Source organism: Salvia hispanica, chromosome 6, assembly GCF_029641045.1.
Source record: "Salvia hispanica isolate PSC_SH4W2 chromosome 6, Shi_PSC_v1, whole genome shotgun sequence".
Classification (NCBI taxonomy): Eukaryota; Viridiplantae; Streptophyta; class Magnoliopsida; order Lamiales; family Lamiaceae; genus Salvia; species Salvia hispanica.
Window position 1 is genome coordinate 30,111,006 of NC_142697.1, and position 15,378 is coordinate 30,126,383.

At 37.7% G+C, this 15,378-nt stretch overlaps 3 pseudogenes across 1 annotated transcript; all 3 read left to right on the forward strand.

Annotated features, from left to right (window-relative positions):
• Positions 1-4,313: 4,313 nt before the first annotated feature.
• Positions 4,314-6,047, forward strand: LOC125206555 (putative disease resistance protein At5g63020; annotated as a pseudogene).
• Positions 6,048-6,085: 38 nt separating this feature from the next.
• LOC148923546 (uncharacterized) lies at positions 6,086-8,766 on the forward strand (annotated as a pseudogene). Its single transcript, XR_016132740.1, has 2 exons — positions 6,086-6,502; positions 8,005-8,766. The product of XR_016132740.1 is annotated as an uncharacterized LOC148923546 (transcript).
• A 2,532-nt stretch (positions 8,767-11,298) lies between these two features.
• On the forward strand, positions 11,299-15,072 carry LOC148923547 (secreted RxLR effector protein 161 pseudogene; annotated as a pseudogene).
• Positions 15,073-15,378: the final 306 nt, after the last annotated feature.

Genomic DNA, 15,378 nt, shown 5'->3' on the forward strand with positions numbered 1-15,378 from the left:
TAGGAAGTGGGGCATTTGGCCCTTGTGCATCTCATGTAGTTTCTGTTGCATCCTTTTTCTGCTATCAGAGACCAAACCACAAGAAGAGCTCCAATCGATGATCACCTCCATGATTTGATGCAACTTAATCCAAAATCAAATATGCAAACTCAAATAGGAAAGATCTAGATAAGAAATGTATTGATAATTGTTGGAATAGAATGTTTACACACAACTACAAAAGGAATTGAGATACTAGAACGAAAGATTAACGAGAACTGGTAGGAATGCTTCGGATCCACGATCCTCAGCCCAAGCGCTCAGCGCACACAACACACATTTTTCATGACTTATTAAAGATGAGAGTCTCTGCATTTATACCCAATCTGTTTTCATTCTCTCTCATTTGCATTTAGACCCCTCAACTTTCCTTCTCTCTCGTTTCTGCTCTAGCTGACGTGGCACATAAGTTTTGTGATCGTATCAATACTCCCCCCATAAGATTCCTTGTCCTCAAGGAATCATAGAACCAAACTTCTTGACCTTCATCTTCCTGCAGCTTCATCTTTACTATTGGCTTTAGGAAATCAGAGGAGCAGCCACTCCAATGAAGATAATGACTCTGCACAACTGACGACTTCCTCAAGCCTTTTGAATCACAATCCACAACCAATTTCATTGGATCAAACATAGGATGAGCGAATGCAACTAGACCACTACTACCAAGACACCATGAAAAATAACCAAGGGCCCTTGTCATCCAAAAACACAAGGATTTACTCAACTTGACAACAGCCTGTACACCCACCTCATCTGCAGCCATGGCCCAGGGACATCTCTTGAAACTTCCATCCAACCATTTTTCGTTGTTGCTATCATCATGATGTGCCTGGCCCGAAGCAATGATAATATGATCCACCAGCTTAATCTCATAGATTGGACAAATAAACATGGGAGGTGAGTTTTGTCCCTTCCTGTCATCTGCAATTTCATAAGCACCAGCCCCCTTATCTGTAAAGGTTCCTCTTGGCACCTTCGGCAGATCCTTCCCCATCACTTCACCTTGCTGATTATGCATGTGAGTACCTCTAGTCATGCCACCACTTTTCAAGACCTTACAACTATCAAAAACTGGAACATCCATGAGCTTCATCTTCACTGTGGGCTTTGTAGATAAAACAGACAACCACTTCAATGAAAGGTAATTGTTGCTATTGAAGGCTAAAATCAACATAATCTTGACTGCCAAACTTGCACTACAACTGGCATAATAAGTCTCCTCCTTGTCAACTAATGTTGCAGGATTAACATCAAAAGATTCCTTCACATCAACATCAAAATGCAGAAGAGCTCTTGGAATTTCCAATTTCTCTTTCACAAAAATTCAGGTCTTCTTTCACAAGATGGAACAGAGACACATCCACCAAATCACAAGTTTCAAAAACCTCATTCTCTTCCTTCAATTCCACTAACTCCCTGAGATCATCTCTCAAATTTGGCAATGTCTTCCAATGGACAGTTATATTATCAACACTATCCTTAGCAATTCCTAATTTCATTTCATATTTATCATTTTCCCATTCCTCCAATCTCACAAAACTACTTTGTGTATCACGATCACACCATAGAACACCGGTCATTGTCAACTCTTGGAGCTTAGAGAGAGCATAAGCATCATATTCTCCATCACATAACCAACCTAACACCTCCAATACTACCACATAAATCCGGTCCTTCCCGGCCTTAGCCAATACCCATTGCACATTGCCCTCCTTATCCATCTCTTCATCATGTTGAGCCATGAATTTCAGCTTCACCATAGGCCTCGGAAACCAATTGAGCAGCCACGACAGTGACAAGCTATAACAGGCTGAGATAGGTAAAACCACATACAGCTCCCTCAGTGAGGCATTTTGTCGAGCATGAGATAGACATTCAGTTTGCTTGAGTTGATTCTGCTCTAGTTCCATGTCCTTCTTCATCTCCATTGAGTTCCTGTTGTGAGGCAGAGGCATGGATAGCTCTAGCTCCTCTGTTATCTGCCATGGAGTCAGTGCTACCTCCAATGGATCATGATCAGTGCTGTTGCAGCTCAATAACAACTCCCCAATAGGCTCTCCTTTCTCATGCGATTCAAGCTTACCGAACTCCAATTCCATATCAATCTCTTCATGTCTCACACTTATAAGGTGCTCAACACCGTCGTTGGCAACTTTGGAAGGCTCGCGTCCATCGAAATCAGAAGAGTTCTGGAATTCCACATTGTCGATTTGCTGATCTTCTTCCTGCACGCATGATAATTCCTTACCCTCTGCAACTTCTCCACCTGACTCCGAGATGAAATTTCGGAGTAGCTGCTGAAATTCCAGCCTCCATTTCTCCCGTCGAGCCTCGAATTGCTGTGATTCCAGAGTCTTCTGCTCCCGTCGACTCTCCCAATCCAACTCTTTCTTCTCCGGCTCCGTCAATCGCGTCGCCGACATCATTGTCCGAGGAACGTTAGCTCTGGATACCATTTGTTGCATCCTTTTTCTGCTATCAGAGACCAAACCACAAGAAGAGCTCCAATCGATGATCACCTCCATGATTTGATGCAACTTAATCCAAAATCAAATATGCAAACTCAAATAGGAAAGATCTAGATAAGAAATGTATTGATAATTGTTGGAATAGAATGTTTACACACAACTACAAAAGGAATTGAGATACTAGAACGAAAGATTAACGATAGAAGAACTGGTAGGAATGCTTCGGATCCACGATCCTCAGCCCAAGCGCTCAGCGCACACAACACACATTTTTCATGACTTATTAAAGATGAGAGTCTCTGCATTTATACCCAATCTGTTTTCATTCTCTCTCATTTGCATTTAGACCCCTCAACTTTCCTTCTCTCTCGTTTCTGCTCCAGCTGACGTGGCACATAAGTTTTGTGATCGTATCAGTTTCGTTCCTGGTTCCGACTCTGTTCATATTTATTGTGAAGCATCATTAAAATAATGAATTTATTTCGTCCCTAGCTCCGACTCTATAGAACGCTTTTTGAAATTCAATGTCGCAATTATAAAAGAATGGGAAAATTGTAAAATAAATTATTAATACCAATTATAAGAATTGAGTTGAATATGTCATATTAATTCTAATATAATCCTTCCATCCATATCCATTAGTCTTATTTTTCAGTTTTGGCATGTTCATAAAAATTAGACCATTTCATTTATGCTCAGTTTCTACAAATGAGTTTCATTCTTTACTATTCCCTACGTTCCGTTTAAGATGACACGTTTTTCTTTTTATGTCCCAAATAAAATAACACAATTCCTATTTTTGATAACTTTCTCTCCCCAGTTAATACACTCAATCACTTTTTCTCACTCTTATTAAAATATTCTTTTTTTATCCTCTCTCAATTTTAATATTTACACCTATCTTTTCTCTCTACAATTAAACACAATGATCAATAACTCCTAAAATTCATACAAGCAAAGAAATGTGTCATTTTATTTGAGTCAATAATAATATCCAATCATTTTTTTCGCTTTTTATCTCTGTCCACAGACCACAAGTCGATTCTCTGATTCTAGATCTACAAATCTAATTCAATTTCAACTCAGCCTTTCACATGTCTCAGGTAACAATTCTCCTACTAATTTTACATCTCTGCTTTTATTGGTTTGTTCTTGCGAATATTACCGTAAGGCTTCTGGAAATGAAAGTTTTAATTTCTTTGTATTACATGTAAAATGAAGGAAATTTAGAATAATCATCTGTATTGGAGTCAACTCTAACATCTTGCTTCATTGCATTTATACTTTGCTCATTACTTGCAAATTCATTCTCGGACTGGATCCTGGATAGATGATCACTCGAAAAGTGAGATTAAAACTATGTTTCGCATCAAATAGTTATTGTTTTTGATTTTGTGATCTCTGGAGAAGTTAGTGGAGTCCAATTCAACTTCATATAGTGAATCTCTCTTCCTCTTTTGCACGCTCATATTTACAGCTTGTGATTCTCTCTTTCTAGATCTACAAAATCTACAAATCTATTCAATCTCAGCTCAGTCCTTCATATCTCTCAGGTAACAATTCTCATACTAATTTACATATATGATTTTATTTGTTTGTTTAGAATATGTAAAATGAAGGAAATTTTGAATAATCATCAAATCTGGTAGATTGCTGGCGATTTCCATCAATTCACATATTCAACATATATATATTGGATTTATACTTTGTTCATTACTTGCAAATTTATTTTTGGACTGGATAGATGATTGCTGGAAAAATGAGATTGTATCTTTTTTTCTCATCAAATAATTCTTGTTTTTGGTTTATGTTTTCTTTGGGAAGAGCAAAGTGGCAAAAATGTTGAGCCAGATTTTCGAGTCATTTTTGTCAAAGGTGGTGGAACTAATTGCAGGTAAAAGCACACTATAATGTGAAGAGTATAGAGGAATTTGAGCTCAATCTGAAAGCTCTGCAGAAAAAGTTGAAATCATTGGGTGCCAAGGCATCTGATGTTGAGGTGGAAATCAATAACTCTGAACTTTCTGGTCGAAAGAAAAGGAAGCGCAAAGTTGAGGAGTGGTTGGAAGAAGTCAGGTCCATTGAAAAGCAAGTTGTTGAGTTGGGGACTCAAGTGGAATCCAAAGGATTCATTATGAGATTGATGGATGGAGGGTTGCCAGTTAAACTTATTGATGAGGTTGACTTGCTTGTTGAGCAAATTCGGAATTTTGGTGAACTTGTCCTTGATGTTTGTGGAAGTAGGGGAGATAAGTTGTTGACAAATGGGATGGTTGGTGAAGCTTTTCATGAAAATTTGGAGATGATTTTGAAATATTTGGAGAGTGAGCAAGTGTCGAGAATTGGTGTTTATGGTATGGGTGGTGTGGGAAAAACGACACTGGCAAAGCACATACACAATCGACTCCTCCAACATTCTCAGGGACGTGTGATTTGGGTTACAATCTCTCAAGAATTTAGTGTTACGACTTTACAAGATAAAATTGCTCATGTTATAGGTGTGGACCTTGTGGGTGTGGATAATGAAGACATAAGGGCGTTGAGACTACATAAAACTTTTTCTCAGATGAAGAATTCAGTGCTGATATTAGATGATGTTTGGGAAAATATTGATCTATTAAAGGTTGGATGTCCCATTTCTGTTGAGTGTTGTAGGCTGATTATAACTACTCGCTCCTTAGAACTGTATCGTCAAATTTGTTGCCAAACAAAGATTCAAGTGAAAAATCTAAATCATCATGAGGCATGGGAATTGTTCAAGGAAACTCTAAGAAATGAGATAGAACTTGATTCTTCGGCCGAAAAATTGCCATATCTGTGGCAGAATTGTGTGGCGGTCTGCCCCTAGCAATTGTTACAATGGCTGGAAGCATGAGGGGCGAGAGATCCATTCATGCATGGAGAAATGCTTATGCAGAACTAAAAGAACGTGTCTCAGGGAATGATGGGATGGGAGATGGTGATGTTTATAAAGTATTGAAATATAGTTTTGATCTGTTGAAGAGGAATCATCATAGTCAGAGTAATGAGTTCAATACATTCCAACGTTATTTCCTCCATTGTGTGTTATATCCTGAAGATAAAGAAATAAAGAGAGAGCATCTGGTTAGAGAGTTCATTTCAGGAGGGTTGGATGAAAGAATGACAAGGAGAGCGCAAATTGAGCTAGGTCATTCCGTATTGGATAAATTAGTGAATGTGTGCTTATTGGAAAGTTCTGTTGGTCGCGATGTGTTTGGTGGTCCTATGGAATGCGTGAAGATGCATGATCTTGTAAGAAGTATGGCGTTGAAGATATGTGGGGGGAAATATATGGTAAGAGCAGGAGGTGATTTGAAGGAAATTCCCAAAGAAGCACAATGGGCAAAGGATCTGGAGAAGGTGTATGGAAAATGGCATAAGGAGAATTGAAGAAGGAATGTCTCCCGATTGTCCTAAGCTCTCAACATTGCTTTTACGGGATAATAATCGGTTGGATTTTATCTCAGATTCATTGTTTTCTAAAATGCAAGGACTATGCACTCTTGATTTGAGCAGGACTAACATAATGATTCATTGTTCCTTGAGTGGTGTTATAAGCTAGAAAATGTGCCAAACTTGGGAGAGATGAAAGAACTCAGGGAGTTAAACCTCTCGAATACAGCCATCACGGAAGTCCCTGAAGGAGTCGGTGAAAGGAAATGGGCTAGAATTAGATTAATATGGATTAATTAATTATAGTTGGGCTATAATTATATTAGTCCATAAGCCCAACAATCATGAAACCCTAGTGACTCTTCATCTATATAATGGTTATTTATTCTCCATAGTGGAAGATGAGAAATAGCGTAACATTAGAGAGAAAATACGTAAAGCTTTGTAGAGAGAATTCCTAGCATTCTTCTACGGAGCAATTGTACCGGGATAGTTCCTGCATCGGATTGGATTGCACGTGGACCTCGATAGTAGTGGATTCAACTTGCAGGATTCAATCGCAGAAGAAAACAACACAATAAGTAAGATTTAGTTCCGTTGTGTTTTACATGCTCAACTTGCAATATGATTATGAATCTAGATCTATATTCTTGTATGCAATTTCCGCTGCGCTCATTAGATGAATACAAGAATTCCTAACAGTGGTATCAGAGCCCGGGGCTCGATTCATAATTAATTTTGTATTTGCTAATTACTTGTGGATTAATTACATAATTGTGTTGGAATGAGAAATTAAATTTCTTATTTCGTTTCTGGAAATCTACGATCCGAAAACTTTTGGAGTTTCATAATGAAATTTGATTTCATTTAAGTTTTGAACAAGTACATGATGAAAATTACTTGAGTTTTGCAAAATCAAATCATGGAATTAGATTTCTCCTTTCTCGTTTCGAACATGATAGGATATTATGGAAAACCTTGTTTATTAGAATTGGGATTTGTTTCTTGATTCCTAAGTATTTCCAAAGAAAATTATATTCTGTCAAAAGGAAACTTTATTATGTCTCAAAATTTTTCAGTATTAAAATCTGATTCAAAGTTAACAAGTTTTTCAAGCAAGATGGTTTTGTGAGTAATTATTTCGGATAATTAAAATGACAGAGACATATAATTAATTAGACTAATTATATAAAACCTGTTACAGAAACATAGTTTATTAATTAGATTAATAAATTATTGTATAGTTTTATTAATTTAGAATTAATATTAAATATGCAATTATATTAATTTGGAGTTAATATAATCGGTTAATCCACATTTAATTTGAGAATAAAATTTGATTTTATTTGTTGAGCATTATTTGATATCTTATTTGATAAGCATGCTATTTGATTTATGCTTATTTATTGTAACTATAGTAGTTAGAGACCGTGTTATACTATGTCTGGGTAGGCGGCGCCCAGTATGTGTAGTCCGTGTTATACTATGTCTGGGTAGGCGGCGCCCAGTAATTGTTTGAAATTTAATATTGGATATTATACTCACATAACTAGTATCACACTTTTTCCCCATAAAATATAAGTCTTGTTTTTGAAACAAACGCATCGTCCATCATGATTGTTTGATGTTCCTAGCCTTTTCGACCACGAGTTTTACGCCAAAGCGTTTACTCTAAATCCACAAGGCCTAGGCTCATTCATAGATGCATGGTTGGCATCGTGTGATGGGGTTGACTTGCTTAAATTGTTTAGTAAAGCCAAAGCGACCTAAATAGTTTATGGATGCATATTAATTGGATTAATAAACCAAGAATTGCAAAATAGTTGTTGCAATTGGCTTAGAGGCCTACCTTGTAATATTATTGTAGTGATCAGCCAAAGCAGGGGCTGCGATGATATGGACTTGGATCTTGGACCACTAAAATTTATATTTGATATAAATTCGTATTTTATGTTTGGGGGACATAATATATGTTAAAATTAGTGGGAGCTAATCAATACAATAAACTCTTGTTTGATTAGAGATACGAATGTGATCTTTGTATGCTTTTCTAATTTACTTTTCATTGTATTTTTCTGTTCAGATAAAATGTCAAACTTGACTTACAAGTGTTTGATGGAAACACACAAGTTGACTGGGTCAAATTTCACGGATTGGCTCCGTTGTTTGCGCTTGGTGCTAAGGCATGACAAAATTGATTATGTCTTGGACAAACCAATTGATGTCGTTCCCAGTAAGGAATCTTCTGAGTTTGCTACGTTTGACGCAGCTGCTCATGAGAAACATGTTGAAAATGCAAATGATGCTCAGTGCATCATGCTGTCATCCATGAGTTTGGAACTTCAAAGACAACATGAGCACATGCTTCCATATGAGATGGTTAAACACTTGGAGAGTTTGTATGCTTCACAAGCTCAAACTATGGAGTATGAGATACTTCGCGATCTCTTCAAGTGCAAGCTTCATGATGGAGGCAAGGTTTCTGAGCATGTGCTGAAAATGATTGGTTTGATTGAGAGGTTAGCATCGATTGGAACGGTGCTTCCCGCAAATGTCTCAACAAATCTAATTCTTCAGTCTCTTCCTAGTAGTTTTGAGAATTTCATTGTGAATTTCAACATGAACAACACGAAGGTTGGGCTGCCAGAGTTGCACAACATGCTTAAGACTTATGAGTCTTCCACTACTAAGGTAAAATCTGTGCTCATGGTGAGCTCTTCTGCGAAGTCTTCCAAAGGGAAGAATAAGCAGCAACAGAAGAAGAAAGCATCTAAGGATGCTGTTCTAAAGCCTAAGAGTGGAGGGGCTAAGAAGAAGTCGAAGTTATCAAAGGATGAGTGTCTTTTCTGTCATGAAAAGGGACACTGGAAGAGAGACTGCCCAAAATTCAAGGCACAAGGTGCAGAAAGTGGGAGCTCAGGTATGTTTGTCATTGAGATAAATATGTCTATGAATAAATCACAATCTTGGGTATTAGATACAGCTTGTGGCTCACACATTTGTAATAATGTGCAGGGTCTAAATGACTGCAGGAAAGTGAGGCCTGGGGAAGTTGATTTGCGTGTTGGGAATGGAGCAAGAGTTGCTGCCGAATGCGTGGGGACTTACAGATTAGATCTTCCCTCAGGACATAGACTAGAATTGTTCAATTGTTATTTCGTTCCAGTTATTTCTAAGAATATTATTTCCATTCCGATGTTAGACATTGAAGGTTTTTCCTTCCATTTTGCAAACAGCAGATGCTCGTTTTCTTTTAATGGATTATTTTATGGAAATGCCGCTCTTGAAAATGGATTATATATGCTTGAATACAAACGAAATATCCTCAATGTGCAAAACAAAAGACCTAAGCTATGTAATACGAATAATGCAACTTATCTATGGCATTGCAGACTTGGTCATATTAATGAGAAAAGAATAGCAAGATTGAGAAAGTTAGACTATCTCACTTCATTTGATTTAGAATCATATGGAGCTTGTGAATTCTGTCTCAAAGGAAAAATGACAAGTAAACCATTTTCTGGGAAAGGGGTGCATGCTAAGGATTTGCTAGAGTTGATTCACTCAGATGTGTGTGGACCGTTTCCAACTCAAGCAAGAGGTGGTTATTCGTACTTCATAACTTTTACTGATGATTTATCAAGGTATGGATATGTGTATCTTATGAAACATAAATCTGAGGCCTTCGAGAAATTTAAAGAGTTTAAGTGTGAAGTTGAGAAACAACTTGGGAAAAGTATCAAGACTCTTCGATCAGATCGAGGAGGGGAATACTTGAGCCGGGAATTTCTTGATTACTTGAAGTCACATGGAATCCAGTCAGACTGGACACCTCCTGGTACACCTCAAATGAATGGAGTATCTGAAAGGAGAAATCGAACATTATTAGATATGGTTCGATCCATGATGAGCTTTGCCAGTCTCCCTTTATTCCTATGGGGTCATGCCTTACTAACGGCTATTTACATTCTAAATAGGGTTCCTTCTAAATCAGTCGAGAAAACACCATATGAGTTATGGTGTGGCAAGAAAGCAAGTCTTAACCATATCCGGACCTGGGGTTGTCCAGCTTTTGTTAAGAAAATGATGACTGATAAATTGGAAACTAAAAGTGAGAAATGTTATTTTGTGGGATATCCTAAAGAAACTAAAGGATATGAATTCTACTACCTTGGAGATCACAAGGTGATAATCTCTAGGAATGTGACATTTCTTGAAGATAGTTATGTCTCCAAGGAACAAGGTCACAACATTGTAGATCTTGAAGAAATTCAAGAACCACAAGATAACACTGAGGATGAGGTATTGTCAAATGGTTTGAACAATAACTCAGTGGGAGTTTTTGATGATCTATTGGGAGGGGAAATTACTCTTAGAGAGAACCTTAGAGAGACTCTCGAAGGACCACCTCAAGACAATGAGATGCATCAAAGACAAGATGATGCAATAGTTGCATCACCTCCACCTCAAGAAGATCATGGGGATATTCCTGAACCTTCTCACATACAGAATGAACAGCCTGAACCAGAGCAAAACCAACTCAATAGGCCTAGAAGGACTCGTCGTCCACCTGAGAGACTGAATCTAATGGTTGAGAACCAAGATGATGAAGTTGATTTAGATGACGATGAGCCTAAGACCTATGCCGAGGCGGTGTCAGACACCGATCGAGAGAAGTGGCTAGAAGCCTTGATATCTGAAATGGACTCGATGTACTTCAACTTAGTCTGGGAACTAGTTGACTTGCCAGATGGGGTTTACCCCATAGGCTGCAAATGGATCTTCAAAAAGAAGAGAGATGCAGATGGCAAAGTACAAACCTACAAGGCTAGGTTAGTGGCAAAGGGTTATAGTCAGCGCGAAGGCATTGACTATGATGAAACCTTTTCGCCAGTTGCTAAGATCAAGTCCATTAGGATATTACTTGCAATTGCTGCATACTACAATTTTGATATTTGGCAAATGGATGTCAAAACCGCATTTCTCAATGGAGAATTAGAAGGCGATGTCTATATGACACAACCTGAAGGTTTTGTATCGAAAGAAAGGCCGAATGCAGTGTGCAAGCTAAAGAAGTCCATTTATGGACTTAAGCAAGCTTCGAGGAGTTGGAATATTTGTTTCGACAGAACAATCAAATCGTTTGGTTTTGTCAGAAGCAAAGAGGATCCATGTGTTTATAGTAAACGCGAAAATGGAAACGTCGTATACCTTATCATATATGTTGATGACATCTTGATTATGGGAAGCGATCGTTCCATGATGCAATCCGTGAAAGAGTGGTTGTCCAGATCCTTTATGATGAAGGACCTGGGTGATGCTTCCTATATCCTTGGAATTAAGATCTATGGAGAATTCTAAGAAAGGTTTTCTTCCTATGGGACATGGCATTGTATTGTCAAAGAAGGATTGTCCTTCTAATGACAAAGAAAGAGACAACATGAAAAGGATCCCATATGCTTCGGCTATAGGATCTATTATGTATGCCATGATCTCTACTAGGCCCGATGTGGCCTATGCGCTTAGCATGACAGGCAGATTTCAGCAAAATCCCGGTGAGGAACATTGGAAAACTGTTAAGAATATTCTTAAGTACCTTAGAAGGACTAAAGAATATTTCTTAGTCTATGGTGGACAACCAGAGTTATCAGTTACTGGGTATACTGATGCTAGTTTCCAAACAGACCATGACGACTATAAGTCTCAGTCTGGATATGTTTTTATCCTCAATGGTGGAGCAGTGAGTTGGAATAGTTCCAAACAAGGTACAACTGCCGATTCCACCACCGAAGCCGAGTATATTGCTGCATCTGAAGCTGCCAAAGAAGCTGTTGCTTTGTTAGAGTTCGTTAAGGAACTGGGTGTTGTTCCGAGTGCCAGTAGTGCAATACCTTTGTACTGTGACAACACTGGTGCTGTTGCGCAAGCAAAAGAACCCAGAGCTACGAACAGGAACAAGCATGTTCCTAGAAGATATCATCTGATCAGAGAAATAATTGAAAGAGGTGACATAAAATTAGAAAGAGTACCCACTGATGATAATTTAGCTGATCCTTTCACTAAACCGTTATGTATAGCAAAACACAACAAGCACTTTGAGAGCTTAGGTGTTAAGCATATTGGTAGATGGCTTTGAATCAGTGGGAGTTAAAGTTTTATATGTCTTAGAAACATTTTGTGTTGAGACAATATTACTTGATCACATTCTATGAAAATTTAATTTTCTATGGGTTTTGTGCACTTATTGGAATAATTGTTTTAAATGTTTGTCTTTATTCTAAATATTTGTTCCCTTGAATTATGACTGTCGTTAATGGAGTGAGACATTAATGATGTAGTATAATTCTAAAATAGCCCTAACCAATGATCATCAAGAATGGGATATTGATGATATGTTACAGGTTAGCATGGGGTTTGCATCACATTCTTCGAGAATGTAGTTGTTCTCACAACTATGAGATATCAGATACTCGTGATGGACACATGGTATACTTTGGAGAGTATTGGTATACCCTACTATTAAACTGTTTTGTTAAGTGTCTACAGTTTATTAGTGCATGAAGTATGTAATAGTCCTTGGATCTGAGGTCATTACACATTTTGTTTGTTGAGTGGTGTGCTTTGATCTTGTCCAACGCTTTGCCTCCCAAAGGAGGATTGAGACACGGACCTGTGTTGGGTATATCATAAGATAAATGAAAATGGTAGTTGAGCCAAGAATGAGATTCATTCCTCGATTAGAATTTCGAGAGAACACTCAAATTCTCTATATTACTTGACCATTAAGTCATTGGCCAATGCAAAGATATATTCGATTAAAGTAATTGAATATGATCGAATGGGTCATTTAATAAAGATGAGATAAAGTGATTGAGCTATTTGGATGACACATAGCAAATCTTAGGCTCAATCGGGTGGTTCGTGAATGAAAGGATATTACTATAAACTTTATGTAAAGGCTTGTTTACCGAATTCACGTAAACGTCCTTCATATATCGAGCTACGCTGCCAACGCAGTCTAGGAGTTTTGTGCAGACTTCGATTAGATCATCGTCGATAATGAGGGCCTAAAGGGTCACACTATAAGTGTATTTTGATCCGCTCAAGGGTACAAAGTTGGAACTGCGTATTATATCTAATGCTAGTCCAAGTGGGAGATTGAAAGGAAATGGGCTAGAATTAGATTAATATGGATTAATTAATTATAGTTGGGCTATAATTATATTAGTCCATAAGCCCAACAATCATGAAACCCTAGTGACTCTTCATCTATATAATGGTTATTTATTCTCCATAGTGGAAGATGAGAAATAGCGTAACATTAGAGAGAAAATACGTAAAGCTTTGTAGAGAGAATTCCTAGCATTCTTCTACGGAGCAATTGTACCGGGATAGTTCCTGCATCGGATTGGATTGCACGTGGACCTCGATAGTAGTGGATTCAACTTGCAGGATTCAATCGCAGAAGAAAACAACACAATAAGTAAGATTTAGTTCCGTTGTGTTTTACATGCTCAACTTGCAATATGATTATGAATCTAGATCTGTATTCTTGTATGCAATTTCCGCTGCGCTCATTAGATGAATACAAGAATTCCTAACAGTCGGGGAATTATTCAATCTCAAATTCCTTGCATTGAATGCGCATAAATTGGAGATGCTTCCAAGAGGATTGTTTCATAAACTTGGGAATCTTCAGCACTTAGAATTACCACCCCGTATACAAGCAGTGATTGAAGAAATTGAGAATCTGAAACTGCTAGAGGAGTTTAGTGGAAGAGTGAAAAATGTTAATGAATTTAATTCTTTTATAACAAGTTGGGAAAGTCGGGTGCATGACACTTTCTACACAATAGGAGTGGAATCATATTATAACAGTTTCTCTTGGAATGTAGGAATAGATGTATGTTATAAGAAAGAGTTGATCCTGTCTGAATGCAACCTTGAAGATGAGAGAGTATTAGCAGGAGGGAATTGTGCATCTAACAATCAGTAAATGTAAATGTGTGGGTCCGAGCATATACTCTGTGAATGGATTGAAGAAATTGATAATTGAAGGTTGTGGAGGAATAGAATACATTTTGAGGAGTGAGGCAGGATTATCATCTCAAATGTCTACTCTTGAAGAAATTCAACTGATTGAGTTGGATGCTATGAAGGGGTTGATCACAAAGGGGGGAAATGGGAGCATTAGTCGCACCTGCACAGCCTGTGTTTTCCTCTCTGACAAAGCTAAGAATTGATGAGTGTAACAAGATGAGGATACAGCTATCAGGGGTTCCCAACATTGAAGTTATTGATATAAGCCGGTGTAAAGAAACAGAAGAGATATTCGAACATGAAGGAACAACTTCCCTCACCCTCCATAAATTAAAAACCTTATGGTTAGAAAAGCTGCCAAGACTGAGAAAGGTGGGGATACAATCAAGATTTCCCAACCTCGAAGAAATTCGTATCAGCTGGTGTAAAGAAATAGAAGAGATATTCGGAGATGAAGGAACAAGTTCCCTCAGCCTTCCTAAATTAAAAACCTTATCGTTACAAGATCTGCCAAGACTGAGGAAGGTGGGGATACTACTATCAGGAGTTCCCAACCTTGAATGGATTCATGTGACAAAGTGTGGAGAAATAGATGTGTTCGATGATGAAGGGAAACGTTCCCTCGCCCTCCCCAAATTAAAACGGTTGGATTTGGAAGAGTTTCCGAAACTGAAGAGCCTATGCAAGGGAACAACCATCATTTGCAACTCCATTCAAGTTATCTCCATAACAGAGTGCCCAAGATTGATGAACAGACTTCCTGTGGATGTGGATTTGGCTGTGCCTAAGTTGAACCCAGAATTGTGGGAATCATTGATGTCAGACGATCCCAACCTCTCTCGTTTCTTCTCTGAAGGCTGATCAAGCTTTTTGTGTAATAACATGCACAGATTTTGGCTCAAATGTTTTGTAACAACCATGTTTCCAGAAGTTCAGAAATTGATGACAGACTGACTTACTTCCGACAGACCAATACTATCACTATCATCAAACAAGAAAATTGAGGGGTATTTACACCATTCATATGATTAATTATTTCTTCGTTATTTGATATTGTTACAAAAAGTGTGAAGTTTTCATAAATAATACAACGGGCTTCATTTACGTTTCATTTTAATACATTTCGTTAGGTTGTTTGGACGTCATTACTTTTTTGCCTATACAATGTACAAGATATGAAACAACAATGAATATTTCGTAATAGTACTATTAAATAAGGAGTTATTTGCCGGTAAATACACTAAGGGTGCGTTTGGAACACGGAATTGGAATTGAATTGGAATTGAAATTCTATGGAATTGAATTGAGTAGAATTGAATTCCAATTCAATTCCAAATCCATTGTTTGGTATTATTACGGAATTAATGTAGAATTATATTATAATTCCAAATCCATTGTTTGGTTACTTAAAATTGAC